This window comes from Mandrillus leucophaeus, unplaced genomic scaffold (assembly GCF_000951045.1).
Source record: "Mandrillus leucophaeus isolate KB7577 unplaced genomic scaffold, Mleu.le_1.0 Scaffold615, whole genome shotgun sequence".
In the NCBI taxonomy this organism is placed as follows: Eukaryota; Metazoa; Chordata; class Mammalia; order Primates; family Cercopithecidae; genus Mandrillus; species Mandrillus leucophaeus.
This window is the reverse complement of record NW_012106642.1, coordinates 406,798-415,841: the sequence shown is the minus strand read 5'-3', so window position 1 is coordinate 415,841 and position 9,044 is coordinate 406,798.

The following is a 9,044-nucleotide window of genomic DNA, read 5'->3' as shown; positions in this document are numbered from 1 at the left end:
CATCAGTGACAGACTGGATTAAGAAAATGTGGCACATATACACCATGGAATACTATGCAGCCATAAAAAAGGATGAGTTCGTGTCCTTTGTACGGACATAGATGCAGCCAGAAACCATCATTCTCAGCAAACTATCGCAAGCACAGAAAACCAAACACCGCATGTTCTCACTCATAGGTGTGAATTGAACAATGAGATCACTTGGACATGGGAAGGGGAATATCACACACCGGGGCCCATTGTGGGGAGGGGGGATCGGGGCAGGATGGCATTGGGAGTTGTACCTGATGTAAATGACGAGTTGATGGGTGCTGACAAGTTGATGGGTGCAGCACACCAACATGGCACATGTATACATATGTAGCAAATCTGCACATTGTGCACATGTACCCTAGAACTTAAAGTATAATAAAAAAAATAAAATATATATATATGTGTGTATGTGTGTGTATGTATGTGTGTGTATATATATATTCCTTTCCTTTGGATAAATGTGCAGGAATAAGATTGCTGGATTATATGGTTTTTCTTTTGGTAGTTTTTGGAGGAACTTGCATGATCTTCTCCATAATGCCTGTACTAATTTACATTCCAACAAACAGTGTATAAGAATACCCCTTTCCCTGAATACTCACCAGGATTTGTTATTGTTTGTCTTTCTAATAGCCATCCTAACTGGGGTGAGATGATACCTCATCGTGCTTTTGATTTGCATTTTGTGATGATTAGTGATGAACATTTTTTCATATACTTGTTGGCCATATATGTCATTGTGTGAGAAATGTCTGCTCAGATTATTTGCACATTTTATTTGAAATTTTGGTTGTTGAGATGTTTGAGTTACTTCTATATTCTAAATACTCTGTTGGATGAATAGTTTGCATATATTTTCTCCCATCATATAGGTTTCATCTTCACTCTGTTGATTGTTTTTGTTGTTGTTCTATAGAAGCTATTTAGTGTGATATAGTCCCATTTGTTTATTTTTGCTTTCGTTGCCTGTGCTTTTGAAGATTTTACACAAAAAATCTTTGCCCAGACCAATGTCCTGAATCATTTCTGCTATGTTTTCTTCTAGAAGTTTTAAAATTTATAGTCTGAATTCAATCTGTTTTGAGTTGATTTTTGTATAGCATGAGAGATGGGGCTCTAATTTCATTATTTGGATTTAAATACCATGTTCCCATTATCATTTATTGAAGAGACTGTCTTTAATGGGTGTCATTAGCACTGTTGTCAAAAATCAGTCGGCTCTAAATATGTGTATTAATTTCTGGGTTCTCTGTTCTGTTACATTGGTCTGTGTGTCTGTTTTATGCCAGTGCCATGCTGTTTTGGTTACTGCAGCTTTGCAGTATATTTTGAAATCAGGTAGTGTGATGTTTCCAGCTTTGTTATTTTTACTCTTTGGAGTCTTCTGTGGTTCCACACAAACTTTAAGATTATTTTTCTATTTCTGTGAATAACATCTTGGTATTTGATAGGGATTACATTGAATCTGTAGATTGCTTTGAGTAGCATAGTCATCTTAACAATATTCTTATCCGTGAGTGTGAGATATCTTTTCATTTGCTTATGTCTTCTTCAATTACTTTTATCAGTGTTATGTAGTTTTCATTGTATAGGTCTTTCACCTATTTGGTTAAATTTATTTCTAGGTATTTTAGGTTTCTGGGGGTTTTTTTTATTTTTTATTTTTTGTAATTATTGTAAATGGAATTACCTTTTTTCTTTGTTTTTCAACTAGTTCATTATTCATATATTGAAACACTACCAACTTTTGTAAGTTAATTTTGTAGCCTGTAACTTCACTGTATTTATTAATTAATTTGAAGACTTTTTTGATAGAGCCTTTAGGTTTTTCTATATATAAGACCATACAATCTTCAAACAGAAACAATCTGAGTTCTGTCTTTCCAGTTTAGATATATTTAGGTTTCTTTCTCCTGCCTAGTTGCTCTGACTAGGACTTCCAGTACTATATTAAATAAGAGTGGTATGAGTGGACACCTTTGTGTTCTAGTTTCTAGAGAAAGAGCTTTCAGATTTCCCCCATTCAGTATGATGTTAGCTGTAGGGTTTTCATATATGGCCTTTATTATATATCTAATTTATTGACATTGTGTATCTAATTTCCTTGTATATCTAATTTATTGACAGTTTATATCATGAATGATATTTGGGTTTTATAAAATGCTTATTCTATTGAGATGATCATATGATTTTTATTCTTCATTCTGCTTATGTAATGAGGATGTTCATTGATTTTTGTATGTTGAACCATCCTTGCATTCCTGAGATAAATCCCATTTTATCATGGTGTATCTTTTTGATATGTTGGTGGATTTAGTTTGTTACATTGTATTAGGGTTTTTGTGTCTATGTTCATCAGGAATATCAACCTGTAGCTTTCTTTTTTGTTATGTCCTTATTTGTTTTGGTATCAGAGTTATGCTGTTCTCATAGAATGAGTTAGACTTCAATTTTTGGAATAGTTTGAGAAGAATTGGTATTAATTCTTCTTTAAAAGTTTGGTAGAATTCAGTGGTGAAGCCATCTGGTCATGAAATTTTTATTGTTGGAAGACTTTTAATTACTGATTCAACCTCATTACTTGTTATTGATCTATTCAACTTTTCTATTTCTTCTTGGTTTAATCTTGGTAGGTTGACTGTGTCAAAGATTTATTCATTTCCTCTAGGCTTTCAAACTTATCAGCATATAGTTTATAATAATCTCTAATGGTCCTTTGTATTTCTGTGGTATCAATTGTGAAATCTGTTTGTTCATTTCTAACTTTATTTGGATCTTCTCTCTCTCTTTTTTTTTTTTTTTTTTTTTTTTGATGGAGTCTTGCTCTGTTGCCCAGGCTGGAGTCCAGTGGCACAATCTTGGCTCACTGTAAGCTCTGACTCCCAGGTTCATGCCATTCTCCTTCCTCAGCCTCCCAAGTAGCTGGGACTACAGGTGCCATCTACCATGCCAGGCTAATTTTTTCTATTTTTAGTAGAGACAGGATTTCACCATGTTAGCCAGGATGGTCTTGATCTCTTGATCTCGTGATCCACCTGCCTCAGCCTCCCAAAGTGCTGGGATTACAGGAGTGAGCCACTGCGCCTGGCCTAGACTTACCTCTCAATACTGCTTTTGCTGTATTCCATAGGATTTGGTATGTTGTGTCCTATTTTCATTTCTTTCAAGGAATTTTAAAATTTATTTCTTAATTTCTTCTTACCGATGGATTGTTTAGGAGCATGTTGTTTAATTTCCATGTATTTGTATGATTTGAAATGTCCCTTTTTTTAAATTGATTTCTAGTTTTATTCCATTGTGGTCAGATACGATTTTTTATATGATTTCAGTGTTTTAAAATTTTTTGAGACTTCTTTTATGTTCTCACATGTGGTCAATTCTCTCCTGCCAGGGAATTCAAGATGATGGGGAAGCTGGTTGTCTGCCTCAATCTCACTTTTTCCAGTTTAGAAACCACAAGTTGGGGATAATTTTTCTGCATACTTGGCTAGAGTGAGAATTAGGTGGATAACCAGCAAAATTGGTGAAAGGGCATGATGGATGTGGAAATCTAGTTCTCTTATGAGTTGCTCCATTTTTTTCACTTTGCTGTGGTTCCAGAAACTGTCTCATCTTCATATCAGTACATCATACATTTATCTTTGCCTTTTTTATTTTTATTTTGAGATGGAGTCTTGCTCTGTCACCAGGCTGGAGTGCAGTGGCACAATATCGGCTCACTAAAATCTCCACCTCCTGGGTTAAAGCAATTTTCCTGCCTCAGCATCCCGAGTAGCTGGGACTATAGGTGCATGCCACCACGCGCAGCTAATTTTTGTATTTTTAGTGGAGATGGGGTTTCACCATGTTGTCCAGGATGGTCTCAATCTCTTGACCTTGTGGTCTGCCCACCTCAGCCTCCCACGGTGCTGGGATTGCAGGCGTGAACTACCACCCTTGGCTTATCTTTGACTTTTGACCAGGGGTATTCAGTCTTTTGGCTTCCCTGGCCACATTGGAAGAATTGTCTTGGGCCACACATAAAATACACAAACACTAACGATAGCTGATGAGCTTTAAAAACAAAAATTGCAAAAAACAAACTTACCTTGTTAGGGTCAGTTACTGGTTAAGGAACCAGTAATAAATTACTTTGTTAATTTGGAATGATCATGATTCCCTGTTTGCTGTTGTTTCTTATGTTTGTATATCTATGTCTTTGCATTGAATGATTCATTATTTATTCCAGTCATCTCTAGCTTGTTTTGGTTTTTATTCGATATATTTACTTAGACGTACTTTACCACTAGGTCCCTGACTCCATTTTGGCTCTAGATGGCATCTTAGGCTAAGGTTTGCCTCAGGTGGAGCTCTGCCCCTCCTGAATGAGGGAGGTCTGTGATATCCTAGCAGTATGGGAAGGTTGGCTAGGGGGTTTGTGCCCAGGGAACCTGTGGGATGAACTTTCACAGTGCTAGTGAACAGTCACTCTGATCTGACAGCTCCTTAGGCTGAGTTATAGGGCAGAGTTTCCAAGGCTGGGGATGATATTCCTGCCTACCCCCTTTGTTTCTGTCCTCAGGGGTATTTCTCCCTTGATGCTTCGTGTGAGTTAAGACAGGGTAGATCTCCTGCCCAGGAAACCCAAGATGATGGGGAAGCTGGTTGTCTCCCTCAATCTCACTTTTTCCAATTTAGAAACCACAGTTGGGAAAAAATTTTCTGCATACTTGGAAAAAGTGAGAATCAGGAGACAACCAGCAAAATTTGGGGAGGGGCATGATAGATGTGGAAATCCAATTCTCTTAATGAGTTGCCCAGTTTTTTCACTTTATTGTGGTTCCAGAAACTGTCTCATCTTCATATTTGAGTTCTGGGATATTTCTGGTAATAATCTTGGTGCTGTATATATGTATTTTTGGTATTCTCTTGGTTGCGAGAGACAGAGGCTAGGCAGTGCTTCAGCTAGCTTCTACACAGCAATTTGGAACTCAAATTCTCTCTCGTTTATTATTTTATTAAATGTGTTTTCTTTACCTTTTCCCTTTTCTTCTTCTGGAATGCTCACAATGTGAATATTTGTTCGTTTAATGGTGTCCTATACATAAATTTGTAGGCTTTCATCATTCTTTTTTCTTTATCTCTTTTTCTTTGGTCTGTTATTTCACAATAACTGTCTTCTAGTTCAGAGACTTCTTTCTTCTGCCTAATCTAGTCTGTTTTTGAAGCTCTCAATTACATTTTTATCTCATTAGTTGAGTTATTCAGCTGCGGAATTCATATTTGTATCTTTTTATTTTCCAGTATCTACTTTGTTGTTGAATTTCTCATTAAATTCCTTAATTGTTTTTCTGATTTTATTGAATTGTCTATCTGTATTATTTTGTATCTTCACTAAATTTCCTTAAGATTATTATTCTGAATTTTTTTGTGACATTTTGCTTATTTCCTTATGATTGGGGTCTGTTACTGGAGAATTATTGTGGTCCCTCAAAGGTGTCATGTTTCCTTACTTTTTCATGTTTGATGTGTCCTTCCATTGATTTCTATGCATCTGGCAGAAGGGTCACCCTCTCCAGTTTTATGAAGTAGATGTTGTAGAAAAGATTTATTCATTTAGATGGGTATTGGGCTGTTGGTTTGATGAGGTATGTTGGCTTTGGTTCTAGGTAGACACAGTAGTGTAGGCTGTATATAGTTTCTTCAGCTATAATCTATATTAGTAATGTTTGTAAGTGTGTCTGTGGCTTAAGCTGAGAAACATAGTGGCGGCAGTGCAGCTTTGCCAGAAATAGGCTTGCTGGGCTGTTTCTCAGGTCAGAGCACATGATGGGTCAGCCAAGGAGTCTGGCTTATTGGAGTTGAGGGTCTGTTACTCCAGCTGGGGCACAAGCATGTAGTTGCTTAGCCAGCCTGGGGACATGCCTGTCAGGTGTAGCCTCTTTTTGTTTCTCAAGCCTGGGACATGACCACCCAACTACTTAACTGGCCTGGGTGTGTGTTTTAGTGGTGGCCCTCAGGGCTGTTTCTCAGGCCCAGGAGGTCAGTGCACAGCTACTCAACTGGCTTGAATGCATGTCTGTCAGGGGTGGCGTGTGGAGTTGTTTTTCAGTCCCAGAACACAGGTGCACAGCTCACTGGTCAACTTGAGGACATTTCTGCCAGGGGCTGTTTCTTGGGTGTGAATTGCAGGCAGAGTTTTTGGGCAATCCAGGGCAGGGGCATTTCTCTGTGGGTCAGGCATGCCACAGGGCTGTTTCTCAGGCATTGGACATGAACATGTGGCCACTCTGCCAGCCTAGGGGTATGGCACCTGCTCAGTGGGGGACCTTTGGGGGGATGAGGAGTGAGGCACACAGCAGTCTGCTGGCTCAAGAGTAAGTTCACCCTGGGTGGGTGTGCAAGACTTTTTTCCAACTGGAAGTGTAGGTAGTGGTGGCTGGTTTGTTTTCCTGCTTTGTAGGACCAGAGTCACAGCTGATCCTGGGCCCAAGCTCTACACAGCTGGGTTTGTGGTGGTCAGCCCCCCGCTCCCCACCACCCGGTGTGGGCTTGATGCAATAAAAATGGAGCCCCAGTGCTTCAGAAGTGCAGTGGCTACTTGCCCCCAGAGGAAGACACACTCCAGAGAAGGCCCTGATCTCAACATGGCACTGTGCTGCAGCAGCTTGACTGGGTGTAGGGTGGGAGTATACATCTCATGCTCCTAATCTGGAGCAGTGCACCTATGTGAAGCCCTAACAGCTCTTTCAATTGGGCACAGGGCTTTGACAGAACTGTATGATACTCCTGTACTAAGGATTTTAGGTATTTACGGTGGCAGTGGGGGCTGATGGGATTTTTCTGCTTACCTTCCTCCCTCACCTCCTCCGCCTCTGCAAGTGGAAGTCCCTCTTGTCTGCACCAATCTGATCTGGGTGGGGAAGATAGGACTTCAGAGGCCAGGTGCCTCCACACTGCCTTCCTGAGTTTCAATCACCATAGATACATCTCCACTCCCCTGCCGCACTCCAGTGTTTTCCCTTCAACACCCGAGTCAATTCTTAGCTGTATTTTCATTGTCTTGGTCTTTTCTTGCAGGGGGAATGAGCACCAAGCATCTGCAGTCAGCCATCTTGCTGATGATGTCACTCCCATTTTGTACCTTGACCAATATGTCCCAATCCCCACTCCCACTCTCCAGCCCTTAGTAACCACCATCTACTCTCTATTTCTATGAGTTTCATTTTAGAGTCCATGTATAAGTGAGGTCTCACAGTATTTGTCTTTCTGTGCCAGACTTTTTTCACTTAGCAAAATGTCCTCCAGTTTCATCTATGTTGTCACAAATGGCAAGATTTCCTTTTTTAAAGGATGAATACTGTTTATTTTGTAAATATACCATAGTTTTTAATCCATTCATCCACTGATGAACACTTAGGATGACTTTATAATTTGGCCACTGTGAATAATGCTGCAATGAACATGGGAGTGCAGATATCTCTTCAGTGTACTCATTTCTTTTGACTGTATACTCAGAAGAATACTTGGTGGATTATATGATAGTTCCATTATTAATTTGAGGAATCTCCATACTGGTTTACGTAATAGCTTACCAATTTACATTCCTTCCAACAATGTGCTATTGTAATTGGGATTGTTTTCTTGATTTCTTTTTCAGATAATTCATTGTTAGTGTTTACAAAGGCAACTGATTTTTGTACATTGATTTTGTATTCTGAAACTTGATTGAATTCATTTATTAGTTCTAAAAGTTCTTTGAAGCCTTTAAAGCTTTTAATGCATAGGATTATGTCATCCGCAGAGACAGTTTACTTCCTTTGTGATTTTAATACTTTTTTTTTCTCTTGTTTAATTGTTCTAGCTAGGACTTTGAGTACTATTTGAATAGAAGTTGTGAGAGTGAATATTGTTCCAGATCTTAGAGGAAACGCTTTCAGCTTTTCATCATTGAGTATGATGTAAGCTGTGGGCTTGTCACATATGGTTTTTATGATGTTGAGGTGCATTCCTTCTGTAACTAATTTATTGGTAGTTTTTATCATGAAAGGATGTTGAATTTCATTAGATAATTTTTCTTGATGCATTCATAATATATTTGTCCTATATTCTGTTAATGTGGTATATCAATTTATTGATTTGCATATATTGAACCATTCTTACATCCCATTAATAAATCCCACCTTACCACAGTGAATAATCATTTTAATGTGTTGTTAAGTTTGGTTCACTAGTGTTTTGATGAGGATTTTTGCATCTATGTTCATCAGAGATACTGGATTGTAATTTTCTTGTAATGGTATTGTCTGGCTTTGGTATCAGGGCCTCATATAATTCACTTGAAAGTTATTTCTTTTTCTTTGATTTTTGGAAGACTTTCAGAAGGATTGGTATTAGTTCTTCTTTAAATGTTTAATAGAATTCAGCAGTGAAGGCATCAGGTCCTGGGCTTTTTTTGGTGAGTGATTTTTTTAAAAAAATTATTAATTCAGTCTCCTTGCTTGTTATTGATCTGCTCAGATTTTCTACTTCATAATTCAGTCTTAGATTGTATGTATCTAGAAATGTATCCATTCCTTCTAGGTTATCCAATTAATTGGTGTATAATTGGTAATAGTCTTCTTATTAACCTCTTTATTTCTGTGTCTTTAGTTGTAATAGCTCCTTGTTTATTTCTGATTTTGAGTCTTCTGGCTTTTTCTTAGTGAAAGGTATATCAACTTATCTTTTAAAATATAACAACTCTTAGGTTTATTAATCTCATCCATTATTTTCCTAGCTTCTATTTTTTCCTGGCCTGATCTTTATTATCTTCCTTATACAAACTTTTTCTTGGTTTGTTCTTCTTTTTTCAGACCCTTTTGGCGTAATGTTAGTTTGCGTATTTGGATTTTTTCCTTTATAATGTAGGCATTTACTATTTTTGCTGCATTCCACAAGCTTTCATATGTTTTGTTTCCATTTTCTTTTGTATTAATATAATTTTTAATTTCTATTTTAATTTCCTCTTTTTTTTTTTTTTTTTTTTTTTT